A 21,405-nucleotide genomic window follows, 5' to 3' on the forward strand; every position below is an offset into this window, starting at 1 on the left:
AAAAAAAAAAAAAAAAAAACCTAGAGGACTACCCAAGAGGACTAGGTTCAAGGAGCTTCCTGACAGCTGAACACGTGGAGGTTCCAGTAGGGTGGTTGTAGTTTAGGCTGTGACACAATCTTAAAGATCATCGTCATATCATTTACCTTTCTGGATCTCAGTTTCCTCCTGAGAGTAGTTCAGTTTCTTCCTTCTGAGAGTAGTTGGATTAGACTAACATGACTGATGTGTGAATGAATTTTATGCCAACTACAACAACAGAAGTCCATGGTGAAATATATTACAAATATTGCAACACTTCTTCTCAGAGCATTTTAAATGTTAAACCTGTAAGAAGAGGACCCAGTATTTCTCAAGTGTGCCTTTACCATATATCCCTGAAAAGAGACTGCCACTCATTGTCATTCACTTGGGGTCCCAAATTGTAAGATCCTTTATCCATAATATATTAGGATCCCATGAAGAGCTCTCCTCATGGTCCTTTGGCTGTTCATCCACAAAAGAAGAGGGATAACAAAGAATCTTTGAGATTTACACCACAGAAAATATATTTTAAGGAAACACAATTATGCTATAGATCCTAAGGAAAGTGTATTTTAACATGGAATCCTCTAACTCCATACACTGCTCTTTCATTCTCAGTAAAATTTTCCATGAGCCACTAGAACAATCCCTATTTCAATTAATTGGTTTCACTCTTCTTTTATAAACATAGGTGTGTCTCAGTCCTATTGGCCTACTTTAACAAAACACTATAGACTGGGTGGCTTATAAGTAAAAGAAATTTCTTTCTCATTGTTGTGGAGGCTGGGAAGTTCAAAATCAAGGTGCCATCGTATTTGGTGTCTGATGAGAGCCTGTTGCTCTCTAATTCACAGATTGCACTTTCTAGCTGTGTACTCACATGGTGGAAAAAGGAAAGTGAGCTCTGGAGTCCCTTTTATAATGGCACTAATTTCTACTCATGAGGGGTTTACCCCTATAACCTAACCACCTCCTAAAGTCCTAACCTCTTAATACCGTCACTTTATGGGTTAAGTATCAACATTAATTTGGGGGAGATACAAATATTCAGACTACAACAATATGCTTTTTGTTTGGGGGTTTTGTGTTTGCTTTTTAGCATAGAATATATGCATGCAAACAGTGAAATGGAAGAAAATGCAGGCAACAGTGGGCAAGTTGTTATTTATAAATCAGAATTTGTCAGAATTATCTTAAGAGACAATTGTGGCACAGCCCCAATACCCAAGCACCATAAACTGTATTCTGTTGAGGGAATAATTACTGACTTGCATCATCATTCTCATCGTGGAAATACAGAACATAACAGTTCCTTGCTTATGATTGGTGCTGTGTGGTATAATACAGCTTCCGTTCTTTAATCTGCCTTAAATGGTGCATAATTTACCAGGTTTTCTTATACTTCGTTTTCTTAACCTTAGTAGAAACAGCTTCGGGTGGACTCATTGACCATCAATCATAAATCAGCCCTTTATTGGTGAAGAGGTGAGATGGGTTAACAATGGATTTACTTGTAAATTGAGAAGAGATAAATCTTTGTTCCCTCAAGGGTAGCAGTGTATTTATAGGTTGGGAGGCAGTTATTACCTTTCAAAAAACACTTTATAGGAAGGTAAAGTCTTCAAGACCTTGGTGTTTATGATCTCTGAAGCTCGTGTATCTGCAGAATTGTTGTAAAATACACTAATAAAATAAAATAGGATGTTGCTTTATATTTGCCTGTGTTACCACATGAAGTACTTATATAGGTAGAATAGAGGTTCTATAAAGTAAACTCATAACTAAAATTGAATTCTTTGGGGAAATCTGCCACTTTTTATTTACAGGTCTATAAGCCTAGCAGATAAAAGTAACTAAGAGAAAATATTGCAAAGATATTTCATATCATCTTACAGTCAAGGTCCCTAAATGATCTGTAAGCATTTCCATCCCATAAACCCGTCTGGGAATCATTGTTGACTTGAGTATGTGGAATTAATCTCCTCATCAGCAATGACCTAAATCTACTTGCAGAGTAACATAAACCTGGGATATAGACCTAGTCTTTAGCTGGGTTATGGTTATATTATGACACACCAAAATATTCTTGACTGCAAAATAACAGAATAATTACTTTAGAAATTTGCTACATTAAAAACAATTAAATTTGGCATATCAAATTGTGAGAGAGATCTCAGAGCAATATTAAAATCTGAATTAGATTTTTTTTAAAGTATGGAAAGTTTCTTCTAACAAGAGTCAAGCAGTTTAAACATTTTGAAAGAAATGACTGAATCAGTTTTGGATATTCTAAGCTATTTCCATTCCATCTAAGTCAGCTTTTGGATAATCTATGCTATTTTCATTCCATCAGAAAGCATTCAAACAAATAAAAACAACTTTGCTAGGCTATCAAGAATTTGGAAATTAGAAAACTTGTATATATTATATATACTGCACAAATATGCTGTACTGTGTCATTTATTCACGTACTACTCAGATGAGGTGTTACATTAGGTGGGAGATGACCACATGATGCGTGCTGCCAACTCCTCAAACTTAAATCCTCCAGAGCTGATCTGTTCTACACTCTTCATAAACCTGCCCCACCCACAGTCTTTCCACCTCAGTTGATGGCAGCTCCATCTTTCCAGTCGTTCAGGCCAATCATCTTGAAGTTATTCTTTGCTTCACTATTTCCCTCACCCCATATATCCAATGTGTCAGCAAATTCTGCTTACCTTCAGAATAGAACCACAATGTGCCACCACCTTATCTCTTCCCTGAAACATAATACAATAGCTTTTTCCCAGGCTTCTTGCCTTCCTCTTCCAACCCCCACCAAAAGGTAGAAAACTTCTTTTCACACAATAGTGGGAGTGATCTTTTATAAACCCTCTGTCAGATCATGTCTCTCCTCTGCTTAAATTCCTCTAGTGACTCCCCATCTCACTCAGAAGAAGTCGATGAACTGGCCCCTCTTTATCTCTCTGATGCCATCACCTTCTCTCCACCATGTCTATCCAGTCCACTGTGGTGTTCTTACACCCAGTCATGTGCTCTCTGGCCTCAGGGCTGCTTCACCAGCTGCTTCCTTCCCCTCAGATATCCCATGGTTAAATCATTCATCCTTGGTTCAACTGTTACCTTCTTCTTACAGTTGATGCTGAGAGACTTTTTTTATTTTTATTTTTATTTTTTTTGAGATGGAGTCTCTCTCCGTCACCCAGGCTGGAGAGCAGTGGCAAGATCTCAGCTCACTGCAAGCTCTGCCTCCCGGGTTTACGCCATTCTCCTGCCTCAGCCTCCCGAGTAGCTGGGACTACAGGCACCCGCCACGCCTAGCTAATTTTGTGTATTTTTAGTAGAGACGGGGTTTCACCATGTTAGCCAAGATGGTCTCCATCTCCTGACCTCATGATCCGCCTGCCTCGGCCTCCCAAAGTGCTGGGATTACAGGTTGTGAGCCACCACCCCAGCCCAGCCGAGAGTCATTATTTTAAATACAATGTAACTCCCAATCCTCCTGCTTGGTCTCCCTTTCAGTGCTCTCCTTTTGAGATCTTCTTATTTTTTCAAGCACTTATCACCTTCAAACATACTGTTTGTTGTATTTACTGATCATTATCTTTTTCTTCTCTCTGGAATGTAAGCCTCCTGAAGGCACAGATTTTTTTTAAAATTTTACTTATTCTAAGTGTTTAAAACTGTACTATATACATAGTTTAAGTATTCAATAAACTCTTATTAAATGATGAAACGAATACTGAAAGTATATAAATCTAAGAACTGCTCAAAAAACAATTGATGTTGTTGACTCACTGTAACCTGACTCGAAACAAAGAAACATCTCATATACTTATAGATCTGACTAGAAACTTGGAATTCGGAAGATGTTTTCCAATATATTTTCTCAGTAGAGTGCATAAAAATATTATGAAGATGGCCAGATGCAGTGGCTCACACCTGTAATCCCAGCACTTTGGGAGACTGTGGCGGGCGGATCACAAGATCAGGAGTTCAAGACCAACCTGGCCAATATGGTGAAACCCCATCTCTACTAAAAATACAAAAATTAGCTGGGTGAGGTGGGGACGCCTGTAGTCCCAGCTACTCAGGAGGCTGAGGCAAGAGAATTGCTTGAACACGGGAGGCAGAGGTTGCAGTGAGCCAAGATCGCACCACTGCACTCCAGCCTAGGCAACAGAGCAAGACTCTGTCTCAGAAAGAAAAAAAAAAAAAAGAAAATTACGAAGACAATAACTTGATTCGGCCAGACAAAGACAATGAGGCCAATGAGGTTAACAAAAGTGTACACAGGTCAATGTAGCTGCAGTCGTGCAACCGGGAGAAACTCCAGGTCTCCTGACTCCTGGTTCTTTTATGTTTTCACTGGAGAGGTAGTAACCAAAATGTGGTTATTTTGATCTGTACCTCAGATTTTTTTAGCACAGGTCTGATCTTGAGGTAGGCTTCCAATGAACACATGATCATCCTTCTATGATAGGTGCCAGGAGAGATGTCAGAGCCCCAGCATCGAGAAACAGTTGAGTCACGGGTTGGTAAGAACAATGTATTGATAACAGTATAGGATTGAGAAAGAAGAGTTTATTAGAAAGCAAGAATGCCACAAAAGTGCAGTGGGGAGCCTCAGTGAGAGAGGACTGAGCTCATGGAGGTGGATTTTTTTCTTATTGGTATTTATGGACCTTAAAATGGAGTTGATGAATAATTTGCATAATAAATTATTACATTTGTAGACATTTCGGTGCTATAATGTCAGCAAGAATTGCAAAATGAGTTTTGGCATGGAATTCCGGAGGTGTTACTTATAAAAGCTGAAAGAGGCCTGGAACCAGGTGCCGACTTAAGATACTAGGGAAGTTTAATTACTTCTAAAGTCTCCATGATGGACTGTTTGATTGTCACCAGGTGGTCTTTTCTCCCTCTAAATGCTTCGTATAAGGAGTTCAGGTGTCTCTGGGATCTGTTCAATGGTCACCAGGTGATTTTTGCTCTCCTCAACAGCTAGCATTATATTTCATCCAACTATTCAAGTTCAAAATCTGGCTACTCTTGTGTTCCTCTTTAATCCACATACTCTCTACCACCACCACTTACCCCCACCACACACACAAAAACATTTAATCAGTAAAGTCCTATTAGTATCTACTAAATTTATTTTGATTGTATTTTTCTCAACTCTTTTCAATTTCTCTAATTCAGAAAACAGGCATGTCTCTTCTAACTCTAAAAAAACCTTCTTGCTCTTTTCTCCTTCCTTCCTGTTAGAATAAAGGAGCTGTATATATTTTTTCCAATTCAGGATAACTTCCTCTGTGTACAAGACGGGTTACACCCCTATTTCTAAGTACCTTTCCCTAGTGTATATCCCTTCTTCTTCCCAGTATCTTTTTCTCTTCGCTGATCCTTCCCATTGGCTTTTAAACTTGTGTCAATTCTTCCTTTATTACAAGATAAAATAAAGTAAAATAAAATATACACACCTTTTGAATCTACATCCTTTTCTATTTACTGCCTTATCTTTTTTCTTGACAAAGTTGTTTATACACTGTAACCGCATTTTATCACTTTCCATTCTCTTCTGAACCATCTCCAATCTGGCCTCTGCCCTAATCTCTCCAGTAAAGCAGCTTCTGCTACTTTTCACTCACAATTTTTGCATCAAATTTGAACGAGTATTTTCCATTTTTCAACTTAGTGGATTTCTTAAAACTTCGGTTAAACATTGAAGAGATACAAAAAAATGTATAAAGGCGATTTAATACCGGTGTATCCAACACACAGCTTAAAAAAATAAATTTCTACCATGGCATTTGAAATCCCCATGACTTCTCCCCATGTCCACTCCTTTTCAAACTTTCCTCAGGTGCATTTTCAAAATATAAAATAAAATATATCAAAGCAGGAAACCTAGTAAATATTAATTTATAAAGGCTTATTTTCATTGGACCACTATAAAGAATTTCTTGTTTTGATGATCATTTTAAATTAAGTAATTGTATAGTGTTTTATTTTAAAACACTTTGATCAATAATATGTTCTGTATGCTTTTGAATTCAATAATAATTAGTGTTGCAAAAGCTTCAAAATATGTATTCTTATTGGCTGCTACTGTGCAACAAGTATTTTATTTAAAAATCTATCTAGTTAACTTTGAGTGAACCTGTTCTCAGGCCAGATGACAAATAAGGAGTTTCTTAATATATTAATAAGGGACCACTCTCAAGAAAACAATTTCCATTCTTCCTATTTTTAGAATACAGTTTTCCCTGATGATACTGAAATTCTGGCTTAATTTTATTTCAAAACCATTTATATCCCATTCTGTTTGTATGTTACCAAACATCTGGGATAAAAGATGAAAAAAAAAAAAACGTATTTTTTCTTGAATTCAGAAAATTAGCACTTTATAAATCAAATTGTCAAATAAAATGCACAGGATTTAGCAATACATTTGGTAGGTTTTGTAGAAATTGTTGCCTTGGAAAGAAATAGCAAGACAATTGTGATGATTAATTGTATGTGTCAACTTGACTGGGCCAGAGAGTGCCCAGATATTTGGTTAAACATTATTCTCAGTGTGTCTGAGAGGATGTTTCTGGATGAGATAAACATTAGAATCAGTAGACTGAGTAAAGCAAATTGCCTTCCTTGGTGTGGGTGGGTGTCGTTCAATCCATCGAGGGCCTGAATATAATAAAATGCTAAGTAAAAAAAAAATTCTCTCTGCCTGTCTTTGAGCTGGGATATTTATATTCTCCTGCCTTCAGCCTCAGACTAAGACTATAACGTGTCTCCCATATCTCCGATCTTCTGACTTCTCCCACGTCTCAGGTCTTTTGACTTGGAGTGGAACTGCCATTGGCTCTCCTGGGTCTGAATTTCTCAGCCTTCATAATTGTGTAAGCCTATTCCTCATAGTAAATCTTTTATATACTTATATACAGTATATCCTATTGACTCTGTTTCTCTGGAGAATCCTGAGTAATACAACAATGCACAGAAAAGATATGTAGTTTAGTACATTAATCAGCTTTTCCTAGATTATTCTATACTAACAAAGGTTATTTCTATGGTAAGAAAGACTTCAAAATCTTAATCATTTACAACAATAATAGTTTGTTTGTTTATTTATTTATGTATTTTACCACAATTCCTATCCATGATGGGTTAATGGAAGCTCTGCTCCACAAATTCTCCATTTTGAATCCTGGCACCTACCAGGTCATGCTGGCCTCATGGGAAAATAAAGAACCTATGTAGTTACTCTTCAGGCTTCTGCGAGAAAGTGATATATGTCAGATTCATTCACATTTCATTGACCAAAGCAAGTCATATGGCCAAGTCTGACTTCCATGTTTCAGGGAGGTATAATTCTCTCATAAGAAGGGGCAGTAAATAATAGAAAACAATAAGGAAATCTTATACACCTAACCTAATATAGGAGATTATGATTAGTGCTTCATTTGCATAAGGGGATTTGGAGTCAGTGTCTTCCTTTGAGGCTGAATCAGAGAAGTGGATTCAAATGATAGTGCAGTTTCTAATAGTTAACTCGTTATTAATAAGTAGTGTTTGTTTAACGTGAGTTGGCCTAGTGCTAGTGAATTCTACTTAGCATCAGTACTTCTAATAAATATGCTTCTATTTTATAGATGAGGACATTGTGGCTTAGAAATATTAAGTCAGTTGTCCAAGCAGATATAGAAAATGAATGATAGAGTTTGAGATTACACCCAGGCAACCTATTAGCAGAGGCTATTTTTTAAACTTATATGAACCTTGGCAAGTCATATAAACAACAAAATAAGAGAGTTAAGCTAGATAATTTTTTAAGTTCTAAAAACTATATTCCTGGCACACTAATACATATATTTTTATTTGTTGAGACAGAGTCTTGCTCTGTCACTCAGGCTGGAGTGCAGTGGCATAATCTCGGCTCACAGCAACCTCCATCTCCCAGGTTCAAGTCATTCTCCTGCCTCAGCCTGCCAAGTAGCTGGGATTACAAATGCCCGCCACCACGCCCAGCTAATTTTTGTATTTTTAGTAGAGACGGGGTTTCACCATGCTAGCCAGGCTGGTCTTGAACTCCTGACCTCGGGTGGTCCGCCCACCTCACCCTCCCAAATTGCTGGGATTACAGGTGTGAACCACCACGCTGGCCCATAATACATACTTTTTAAGTAAATGAATTTTGAATTTATATGTTAAATACATCTCTGATTACTTATAAAAACAAAAGCCTCTCTTTATGTAATCTGCTATAATGCATCAGAAAGATGCTTTATGTAATCTACTATGATGCTCAGAAAGAAACTTAATAGGAATTTGTGAGAAAGCATAAAGATTTACTAAGTTTAGTGCATCTTTTATAAATGTCAAACCCTAGCATGCTTCTAGGCAAAAGGGAGGCACCCAGTCAATCTTTATGGAATAGAATGAGTGCATGAGTTAATGAGTGAATGCATGATGGAATAAGTGTCCCTTTTTGTGTCCCAGATCAACTTCCTGAACTCAGTAATTATCAGTGAGTTAATCACTATTTAATGACACTATTTTTCTGATTATAGAAGTCTTCATTACTGATGTGGTTAAATATTTGTCCCTGCCCAAATCTCATGTTGAATTGCAATCACCAGTGTTGGAAGCAGGGCCTGGCGGGAAGCATTTAGGCCAGGGCAGATCCCTAGTGGCTTGGTGGTGTGCTCGTGATAGTTGAGCACTTGCGAGATCGGGTTGTTTTAAAGTGTGTGGCTCCTCCCCTCACTCTCCCTCTTGCTCCTGCTCTTGCCATGTGACAGGCCTGCTCCTGCTTCACCTTTTGCCATAAGTAAAAGCTTCTAGAGGTCTCCCCAGAAGCCTAGCAGAGGCTGATGCCATGCTTCCTGTACAGCCTACAGAACAATAGACAAACCAAGCCTCTTTTCTTTATAAATTACCCCATCTCAGATTTTTTTTATAGCAACACAGAAGCAGCCTAACATAATAAAAATTAGTTTCTTAGGTCAAACTAACAGTATTCCACACCAATATATGTATGCTTAAAGAATACCAGAATTATTATAAATGAGAGTTTTGCCAAATGCATACATAATTACCCTTTTCTTACATCCAAGATGCATGTATTCCACTGTGCCATATTTAGTACCCTAAAATATGAATATATTGGCCAGGTGCGGTGGCTCACACCTGTAATCCCGGCACTTTGGGAGGCTGAGGTGGGCAGATCACCTGAGGTCAGGAGTTCAAGACCAGCCTGGCCGACATGGCAAAACCCTGTCTCTACTAAAAATATGAAAATTAGTCGGGTGCGGTGGCATGCGCCTGTAATCTCAGCTACTTGGAAGGCCAATGGAGTCGAATTGCTTGAACCCAGGAGGCAGAATTTGCAGTGAGCCGAGTTTGCACCATTGCATTCCAGCCTGGGCAACAAGAGTGAAACTCTGTCTCAAAACAAACAAACAAACAAACAAAAAACAAACAAAAAAACATGAATATATTGAAGGACTGATAGCCATCAACAGCAGTATTACTACAGTAGTCATTCTTTATCAGTTCCTAGAAAATAGCTGAACACTAAGAGGCTGAGAACAGGTTGGAAAAAGAGAATCTTCCTGGAAAGCTTATTTCTGATAGCAGCAATTATTGCAAAACCAAGAGTCTGATAAGAAAATGCATAAAACAAAACAAAAAAAATTTAATCTGCAAGACAGATAACATAAAATGTACATAAAATTAAAGAAAATATACTTTCTTTTATACAAATTATATGTATATATAATTTTGGTGTAATTTAGGTATATATTTATATATTTTATATATACAAATAAATGTATTTCATATGTATATACTTTTTATATATTATAGATAAATACAAAGTATTACCGTAGGAACAAACAAATGAAAAATGTAATTAAAGAAAAGATAGCCCTTTATAACAGCATCTATGGCAGTTTGAATATTTGTCCCTCAAAATTCGTATGTTAAAATCTGATTGCCAAGTTGCTGATATAGGAGATGGGGCTTCTGGGAGGTGATTTGGTCATGAGGGCTGTATCCTTACTAAGGGGATTATTGCCCTTATACAGAGATTCTAGAAAACTAACTAGTCACGTCTACTATGTGAGGACACAGCAAGGAGGGGTTGTTTATGAGAAAGTGGGTCCTCACCACCTATCAAATCTTCCAGAACCTTACTTAATCTTGTACTTCAGAGCCTTCAGAACTGTGAGAAACAATTTTCTCTTGTTGATAAGCCACCCAGTGTATGATCTTTTGTTATAGGATGCTGTCTATCCAAAGATAACAAATATTTTGGAGTCTAACAAGAGATATAAAATACTTCTATAAATAATAAGTCATATTAAGGTATATTAAAAACATAAATGGTAGGGAAATAAATTACATTTAAGAATGAAGAAATTTGTTAAATAGGTTGGTTTGTCTGAAAGTCAGGGAAATACAAATTAAGACCAAAATTCAATGCCACTTTATACCCATTGAATTGGTAAAAATTAAAAAGTGTAACAATACAAAGTGCTGGAGACATGTGCATTCACAGGATCTTTTAAACTTGTTGGTGGGAGTCTAATATTTTGTACGCACTTTGGAAAGCAATTAATGTTTTGTCCTACATTTAATTACTTGTGTAATCTATAATCAGTTATGCTCTTAGGCTTAAATAGAAGAGAAAATCTTGCATATATATGGTAGGAGATAGTAATAACATTTCTATAACAGTACTGGTCAAAATAGAAAGAAATGCCAAATGTCCATCAAAATGTAAATGAATTGACTAAAATACATTAAAACAATGCAGTATTATGCTCCAGCTAGACATAACATTTCAATGACGTGGATAATCCTAGCAATATGAAATCACATAAAAACTGAAAGCATGAAAACATTACTTACAGGAGGATACCCTGTTTCAAGCTAAAAATAAAATCTACTAACATGACACTGTATACTCATTAGGCATATGTAAAGAAGATTGATTGATTGATTGATTGATTGATTGATTTATATAATACAGAGTCTCGCTCTGTTGTCCGGGCTGGAGTGCAGTGGCCGGATCTCAGCTCACTGCAAGCTCCGCCTCCCGGGTTTACGCCATTCTCCTGCCTCAGCCTCCCGAGTAGCTGGGACTACAGGCGCCTGCCGCCACGCCCAGCTAGTTTTTTGTATTTTTTAGTAGAGACGGGGTTTCACCGTGTTAGCCAGGATAGTCTCAATCTCGTGACCTCGTGATCCGCCCGTCTCGGCCTCCCAAAGTGCTGGGATTACAGGCTTGAGCCACCGCCCCCGGACAAGAAGATTTTAAAAAGATAAAATCATATTAAAGGAAAGCAAGAAGCTTTTGGTCAAGATGAACAAACAGACACTGAATGTACATTGTCTCCAAATATAACAGTGACAACTGCAAAACAAATACACACAAAACATTATAGCACTTCAAAGATAGTTAAAATACCAAGTATCAGAGACAAGAAACAAATATGAACTCTACAATCATCCCATGAGTTCTACTACATGCTTTCAAGCCATGGTATAGGAAGGAGAAGCTCAGATAGCACTAGGTCATCTCTCCGAGTTGAGGGAAGGGAACTGGGACTCTAGCGAGGTCGAGATGGCTTGACTTCATGGAGCAGAGTATGGACAAGAAGGGAGGTATAAGAGAAAAAGTTTCAGAAATCTAAAAGGAGATCTTTTTTGAACGTTCAGCTGAGAACTGATTATCAAACGCTTGTGAGGAAACTATGTGAACCCAGAGAAACACAAACTGAAAGGATTTGAGAGAACAGTGCTAAGCACTGCTACCATGGAAAACCTCATAATTCAGGGGGCATTGCTCAGAGGATACAGAAGGCTCTTGCCTCACTAGTGAGGGAATATTAGCTTTAGGAAAATGCAGCTCTGGTTTCACTTAGCAGCCCTTAAAAACAGGACCCAAAAGGATCAAACCGCTTAGAAATAACTTAAACATGTCAAAGAATAAAACTTGATAGTATGTGTAGGAATACAAAGCTATACTCGCCCAACAGTGTAAGATCCAAAATGTCTGACATCCAATTAAAAACTACCAGACATATAAAAAAGAAGTAAAATAAAACCAAAATCATTCAACTGAAACACACCCAGAAAAGACATTGATGGCAGAATTAGTAGACAAGGATGTGAAAACAATTATTATGACTGTATTCCATATGCTCAGGAAGATAAAGGAAAGATTAAACATATTAGGATAAGAAGAGATAAGGAAAGATATAAAGAAAGGCACTCATTAAACTTCAGGAAATAAAAATTGCAATGTCTAAGATGAACAGTATGTTGAATGAGAATGTGTGCAAAAAAAATTGCAGATGAAAACATTACTGAATTTGAATGCCTAGCAAAAGGTATTTCCAAAGTGAAACATATAAAGAAAAAAAAAAGACTGAAAAAAATGAACAGAGCATCTGTGATCTGTGGGAAAAATTAGTGCAACTGAATATATAGGAATCCCAAAAGGGGGAATGGTAGTATTTGAAAAAATAATGGTCAAAAATATTCCAAATTTGTTGAAAATTATAAACCAACCATAGTAGTTCATTTTCACGTTGCTGATAAAGACATACCTGAGACTGGCTAATGTATAAAGTAAAAGAAGTTTTCCAGAAAGCTTATCTATCCCTAGTGTACCCTTTTCCCACCCCCACAAACACTAAATATGATGCAAATTCTATCAAGAACAAATATATTCAACTTGCTTCAAATTAGAGACAATGCAGCATTTTAAAGCATTCAGTGAAAAAGAGGCTAAACACAGAAAAACATTCATGAGACTGACAGCGACATGTTTTGGAAATATTGCAAACTAGAATGAAAACAGTGAAGTAACACCTTAAAGTACTGAAGGAAGAACTATAAGCACAGAATTCTTTTTCATTTTTTATTTTACTTTAAGTTCTGGGATACATGTGCAGAATGTGCAGGTTTGTTACATAGGTATAACTGAAGCACAAAATTATTTACCAAATGAAAATATCTTTCAAAATAAAATCAAACACTGTTTTAGAAATTTAAAAAACAAAGAGAATCAGAATCAGATGTGAATGAGAAGAAATGTAAAGAAAGTTCTTCAAACAGAAGGAAAGTAATACCAGAATATATCAATAATTACATTTTATGTAAACAATCTAAATATACCAATAAAAAGATGGGTTAGGTGGATGTAATGAAAAACATGACTCAGCTGTATACTGTCTAGAAAGGAGTCACTTAAAATATAATACAGGTGAGCTGAAAGTAGAAAGATGCAAGAAGATATATCTTGCAAATGTTAATCAAATGAAACAGGGGTACTTATATTGATAGCAGATAAAGTGGAGTTTAGAGCATAAAAAATTGCTAGAGACAGAGAGGAACATTATATTATGATAAATGATCAACTACCAAGAAGTATAAAATAGCATTGTCAATGTGAATGCACCAACAGAGTTGCAAAATCCGTAAAGCAAAAATTGATTGATAGAAATGAATGGAGAAATAGCTAAGTCCATAATTATAGCTGGACATTTCAATATCCCTTTCTCTAGAATAACTAGATAGAAAATCAGCAGAAGTCTAGAAGAAATTAACACCATAAACCAGTAGTATTTAATTGACTATTATAGAACATTCCACTAAAACAACAGAAGGTTTCCCCTTTTTTTTTTCTCTTTTTTTTTTTTTTTTTTTTTGGTAAGTAATAAACAGTTAACTCTCAGTTTTAATGGAGGAACATAAGGATAAATAAATCAGACAACAATCACAAAAATAAAAATTAGTGAATATATGTGACTTGTCAACAGATCCTGGCATTTTGTGAATTATAGAGTCTTCTTTCTTTTCTGAGGGACAAGAAGGCAGTCATTTTGAAATCCTGAAAAAATGTGTTTATGTTTCTCCATTTAATTGTATTGCTAACACCTAAGTGCATTTTTATTTATTTTTAACTTATTTTATATATATATATATATTTTTTAATTTTACTTTAAGTTCTGGGATACATGCATGAATGTGCAGGTTTGTTATATAGGTATACATGTGCCATGGTGGTTTGCTGCATCTATCAACCCATCATCTGGGTTTTAAGCCCCACATGCATTAGGTATTTGTCCTAATGCTCTCCCTCCCCTTGCCCCCCACCCCCTGACAGGCCCTGGTGTGTGATATTCCCCTCCATGTGCCCATGTGTTCTTATTGTTCATCTCCCACTTATGAGTGAGAACATGCGGTGCTTGGGTTTCTGTTCCTGTGTTAGTTTGCTGAGAATGATGGCTTCCAGCTTCATCCATGTCCCTGCAAAGGACATGATCTCATTCTTTTTTAATGGCTGCATAGTATTCCATGGTATATATGTGCCACATTTTCTTTATCCAGTCTATCATTGATGGGCATTTGGGTTGGCTCCAAGTCTTTGCTATTGATAACCCTTCTTTTCAAGTGCCCATGGAAAGTGTACTAAGATGAGTTATATATTTTGGATTTCTGTACATAACAATTGTATTACTATATCAATACAATTATAGTATAATTCTATATACTAGCAATAACCATATGTTCACCAAAATTAACAATGCAGTATGATTCACAATCAAAAGTGAAATATTTAGGTGTACATTTAGCAGAACATGTATAAGATTTGTATAATAAAAATTACAAACACTGATGAAAGAAATCAAAGAAGATTTAAATAAATGGAGAGATCTATTATATTAGTGGATTAAAAGACTCAACATAATAAAGATGTTAATTTTCCTCAAATTAATATACAGCTTTTGCATAATTTTAATCAAATCCCAGGAAGATTTTTTGTAGATATAGACAATATTTTCTAAAATTTATATGAAAAGGCAAAGGACTTAAAACAGCTAAAACCATTTTAAAGGGAGCAAAAGAAGAAATCAGTCTACTCAGTTTTATGTCATATTATATAAAGACAAAGGAATACATGCATAGATAAATGGAATAAAATAGAGGACCCATTAGAACCATGCAAATAGGTCCAACTGATTTTTGACAAAGGTGCAAATGTAATTAAATCAAGGATACACAGCCTTTTCAAAAGGTAGTGCTAGGGCAATTAGATATCCATGGGCAAAACATTACACTTAATGTAAGTCTCATGTTTCACAAAATTTACTTCAAAAAGGATCACAGAAAAAAATATAAAATGTAAAACTATAAAACTTTAGGAAAAGCACAGATAATTTTAGGATTCAATGTTAGACAAGGAATTCTTAGATTTGACACCAAAATCATACAAAAGTGAAAGAAATGACAAATTGAACATCAAAATTTATAGACTTTTGCCCTGGAAAATAGACTTTGAAGAAAATAAAAATACAAGAATCACACTGGGAGAAAATATTTACAAACTACATATATTACCAAAGACTAGTATCTGTAATATATAAAGATCTCTCAAAACTCAACTGCAAAAAATGAATAATCCAATTAGAAAATTTGCAAAAGACATGAACAGACATCTCACCAAAGAGGTAAAATAGGTGGCAAATAAGCACAAGAAGATTGAAACAAACACTTAGCCAAGAAGACATATGGATGACAAACAAGAACATGAACATCATTTGTCATCGGGGGAAGCAAATTAAAACTACAGTGATATAGCATACACATTTATTAGAATAGCTAAAACAAAAAATTAGTGGCAACATCAAATGTGAGCAAAGATGCAAGAATCTGGATCACTAATGCATGGTCTGTGGAAGCTATTCTTTATTACTTGAAACAACATGGATGCCTTTAAATGAGTGAATGGTTAAACAAACTGCTGTACATCTGTAACATAGAATACCATTCATTATTTAAAAACTAGACTTTTGATATATACAACAACCTGGATGAATCTCCAAATACTTATGTTGCATGAGAAAAATCAATCCCAAAAGATGATGTACAGTTTGATTTATATAACAATCTTGAAATAACAAAATTACAGAAAATAACAGATTAGTGATCGCCAGTGGTTAAGGAAGGGGTAGGTGCAAGAAGAAGATGTTGTGACTACAGAAGATCAACATGAGGCTTACTTGTGTTGATGGAAATGTTCTGTATCTTGACTGTAATAGCATCTCTATCCTGGCTATAAATTTTACTATAATTTGGCAAGATGTTACCACTAGAAAAAACTGGGTGAAGGGTAAAAATATCTCTATTATATCTTATAAGTATATATAAATCTACAACATTCTAAACATAAAAGTTTAAATACTAACAATGGTATTTAAATTACACAAAACATAAGTAAATAGTATAAATCTTCCAATTAAAATTACAATGGTATTTAAATCAAACAAAATGTAAGTAAATAGTATAAATCTTCCAATTAAAAGAAATAGATTGTCAGGTTAGATAATATAGTGAGACCCAACTACATAGTGGTCACAAGAAATACACTTTAAATATAAAAACATAAATGAATTAACATTTTAAAATGGAAAAATATATGCCACTCTAATCCTAATCAAAGAAAGCTGAAGGGGCTATTTAATATCAGACGAAGTATTTTTCAAAGCAAAGATTAAAGATGTTTATTATATAATGATCAAAGCATCAGCTAATCAAGACATAAAATTCTGAGTTTTATGTAACTAATTACAGACCTTCAGAATATATAAGGCAAAAGCTGATAGAAATGCAGGAAGAGATGGGGAAATTCACAAATATTATCAAAGATTTCAATATACTTCTTTCAAGAGATTATGGAGCAAGTTGATGGAAAATGAACAAGAACATAGATTAGAGCAATAATTGAATAAAATTACCTTAATATTTATAAAATACCCAATGACAGAAAAATACACAGTGAATATAATATATACAAAAAATACTCTGGGTTATAAAACAAGTATTAATTTATTTAACATGATTTAGGTCATACAAGGTGTTTTCTAACCACAATGAAATAATATCAGAAATCAAAAACAGAAACATAGTGAAATATTCTCTAAATAATTAGAAACTAAAGAATGTAATGCTGAACAACTTGTGTCAACAAAGAAAGAAAAAGGGAAAATAGAATGTATTTTGAGTTGAACAAGAATGGAGACACAGAATAGCAAAATATATGTTGGTTGACATTAAGAAAATATTTAAGGGAAGTTTCATATTACAAAATGCCTATATTGAAAAGAAGACAGAGAGGTGTCCAAACCATTACCTCTGTTTCCACCTTAAGCAAATAGAACAAAAAAAGGAACAAATTAGATCTAAAGTTCTTAAAAGTGATAATAACATATTTATTACAGAAAAAAAAAATCACTCAAATAGAAGCAGTAAAACAAAAAGTTTGTTAATTGAGAAGATGGAAAACAAATGAGAAACTTCTAGCCAGACTGATCAGGGAAACAATTGAAGTTATCAGTATCAGGAATGAGAGAAGTGCCATCACTTAGATTCTGCAGATATTAAAAGATCAAGGGAATATTATGATCAATTTTATGCAAATAAACTTGAAAATATAAATGGAATGGACAAATTTCTTGAAAGATACAAACAACCAGGGCACATTTAAGATGACACAACCTGAAAAGTCCTTCATCTACTGCAGAAATTGCGTATGTAGCTAATAGTCTTCCCACAGGAAATTCCAGGCCCAGTTAGACCCAATGTTGTATTTTAGCAAATGTTTAGAGAACAAATAACATTGGCAAACCCGAGACATTACAAGAAAATTACAGTCTTGATTTTTGCAAATAAGTCACGCAGACACACACACACATGCAGACAGAGTGAGAAGAGACAGAGACAGAGAGAGAGAGAGAAGGAGAGAGAGGGAGACAGAGAGTAATCAATCGAGTGGGGTTGACTGCAGCAATGCAGGGTTAACTGAATATTTGAATATCCATAAAAATAATTCATTATTATTAACAGACTCAAAGAGAAAATATATGTAATCATCCCAATTGAGGAAGAAAAGCATTTCACAAAATCCAACATTAATTCCTGATAAAACCCATGGCAAACTAGAAATAAAAGTGAATTTCTGCTTGATAAAGAACATTTATGAGAACTCTATAACTAAAATTATACTTAATGAAGAAATATTAAGCACTTTCTCCCTAATATCAGGAATACCAATAACAACAACAACAAAAAACTTGAATTTTGAAAGCATTTAAAATAGCATCAAAAATATGCAATATATAGGAATAAACTTAAAAAAGTGTGAAAGATATATATACTGAAAACTACAAAATATTGCTGAGAAATTAAATAATTAAATAGATGGAATATTGTGTTCATAGCTTGAAAAATTCAATACTGATAGGTTTTAAATTATCCTGAAAAGAGTTCCGTGTATTAAAATATTTGAAATCAAACTATCAGCAGGGTTCTCTTTGTAGAAAATGGCAAACTGATTATAAATTTCATATGGAAATTCAAAGAACCTAGAAGAATCAAAACAACTTTTAAAAGAAAAAACATCTTCAAAAGACTAATACCTGATTTCAAGTCTTAATCAAAAGTAATCAAGGAAGTGCAGTGCTGTCATCAAGATAGATAAGTACATCAATAGAACAGAATAGAGTCCCAGAAGAGATGGGCCCAGTTTATACTATAAATTGATTTCTGACAAAGGTGCAAATATAGTTCAGTGGAAAATAATAGATTTTCAAAGAACAGTGCTGGAACAATTGGATACTCACTTGAAAAGTGAACTTTGATCTATACACCCCAGAAAAATAAATGGATCATAGACCTAAATGTTAAATTTAACCTATAAAACTTCTAGAAAAGATAAACAAAATAAAATCTTTGTGACTTTAGTTATTCAAAGATTTTTTAAACATACACCGAAAGCATTACCCATTAATGAAAAATTGACTAATTGAACTTCATAAATATTAAGAACTTATACTCTTTGAAAACACTGTCAAGAAAATGAAATGGCAATCAGAGCATTGGAGAAAACATTTGCAAATAACGTGATCTGACCAGAGATTTGTAAGCAGAACATATGAAGAACTTTCAAAACTCAAAAAGAAAATAAACAGTACAATTTTTAAAATAAGCCAAGATTTAAACAGACATTTCACCAAAGAGGATATATGAATGGCAAATAGGTAGATAACACATGTTCAACATCATTTACTTATTAAGGAAAAGCAAATTAAAATCGCAATGAAATAACATGAAACACCTATTAAAATTTGTAAACATTAAAAAAACCTATAGCAAAGGCTGACTAGGAAGTGTATCAGCTAGAACATTCAAACACTAATGGGACTGTAAAATGATACACATGCTTCAGGAAAGAGCTGGGCGGTTTCTCTAAAAATTATACCTATCATACTATTTAGTCATTCTGCTCCTGGGAAAATTCCCAAGAGAAATGAAAGCCTGTAGCCATACAAAGACTTGTACACAAATGTTCATAGAAGCTTTAGTTATATTAGCCAAAAATCTGAAGCAATTCAAATATCCACCCACAAGTGAATGGATAAATTGTGGCCTGTCCATATATTGGCATACTACTCAGTAACAAAAAGGAATGAACACTGATACACACAACAAAATGGATGAGTCCCCAAAGCATTATTCTCAGTGAAAGAAGCCAGAGGAAAAAATCCAATATATTTAGTTTGTTTACATTTATACTAAACTCTAGAAAATGTGAGCTAATCTATACTGACAGAAAGTAGATCAGTTATTGCCTGAGGATCAGGGAGTGGTCCAAAAAGGAACAGGAAAAAAGGATTATAAAATTACAGTGGGGCATGAGGAACTTCTGGGGATGATAGTTTGTGTTGATGATTGCACATATATTTGCATGTGTTTATATGTACACACATAAGTAAATGTCAGATTTCACTAAATTGTACACTTGAAACAAGTGCAGTTTATTGTATGTCAATTACATCTCAATAAAGCTGTTTAGAAAATGAAAGCAAGAAAAGAATAAATACACATTTTGGATGATGTTTATCCCACTACAGAGATTGAATTATATGCACTGCAGGAAGACCTAATGGTCAGCTGTATTTTATTGTTGAGATTTTAGCTTTTCTGTTGAGTGATGTGTTCATGGGTGTTGATTATATTATTCAAAATAAAATAAATAAAACCAGGGCAGAATAATCCAATAATGAGAATGTATTTTAAAGTAATGGTAATGTTTAATAATTCTATTTTCTATACCTCTTTTCCAAAAAGTGAATTATAATAACAATATTTTTATAGGGTCTACTCAAATGTTATCAAACATTCATGATAAATTACAGTAACAAGTTCTACAATATCTTGGAATTGAAGACTATTTCTAGTTCTAGCTCCAGTTTTGATCCAAATAAAAATAAAGATGTACCCAGTTTCCTCAAAGATATGCTTTAAAGCATTTTAGCTGTTCTACTTCAGGATGTTTTTGAATTTAATAACTCTAGTTCACAGAGAATGCCACATGAAAAATCGCTTGTTAAAATGGGTTNATATTTTATAGGGTCTACTCAAATGTTATCAAACATTCATGATAAATTACAGTAACAAGTTCTACAATATCTTGGAATTGAAGACTATTTCTAGTTCTAGCTCCAGTTTTGATCCAAATAAAATAAAGATGTACCCAGTTTCCTCAAAGATATGCTTTAAAGCATTTTAGCTGTTCTACTTCAGGATGTTTTTGAATTTAATAACTCTAGTTCACAGAGAATGCCACATGAAAAATCGCTTGTTAAAATGGGTTGTAGGATGCTCTCTCTCACCTATCATTTAAGCCTTTTCATTGTGCATTTGGATGTGAAACAACAATCTAGCCTGCCCAGGGTGGTTGTTACTGCCTTGACTTTGGAAAAGGTGGAAAGATGTTAGCCTTGTATTGCCTTATTTTATTTATTTGTGGTGAAGGGTGGAGTGATGTGTGGATATGATGTTTTTCCAAGGTTTCTGGCAACCATTACACTCTCTGACCATGATCTCAACTGGAGGACTTGAGCCAATTATTTCCCCACTGGTTTTTCTTCTCTAATATATGGGCTTGTAACAGGCCTTAAATCATGGTTTTGTAATGTATTTAAAGCTATGACTGTAATAGTCCTGAAAGGCTCAGCTTTTGCTAGAAAGATAATGAAATAAACTAGATAATAGCTACAGATTCTTCAAAACAGATGCTGGTGGAGGCTTTTCTCTTTGCACAATTCCAGGCAGAAAACTCACATAGAATACAATCTGAAAGTTGCCCCTGGAGTTGTATAATTGTTCAGCCCTTGAAGGTGAGAAATAGATGAAGAGAACAATTTAAGATACATCAAAGTCAGTTTCTATTCTGTTATATACATTCTTAAGTTTTGTACTCTAGAAACAAAATCAGTTGTTGGTTATATAAGGGATCAT

Source organism: Rhinopithecus bieti, unplaced genomic scaffold, assembly GCF_001698545.2.
Source record: "Rhinopithecus bieti isolate Rb0 unplaced genomic scaffold, ASM169854v2 scaffold_11110, whole genome shotgun sequence".
Lineage (NCBI taxonomy): Eukaryota > Metazoa > Chordata > Mammalia > Primates > Cercopithecidae > Rhinopithecus > Rhinopithecus bieti.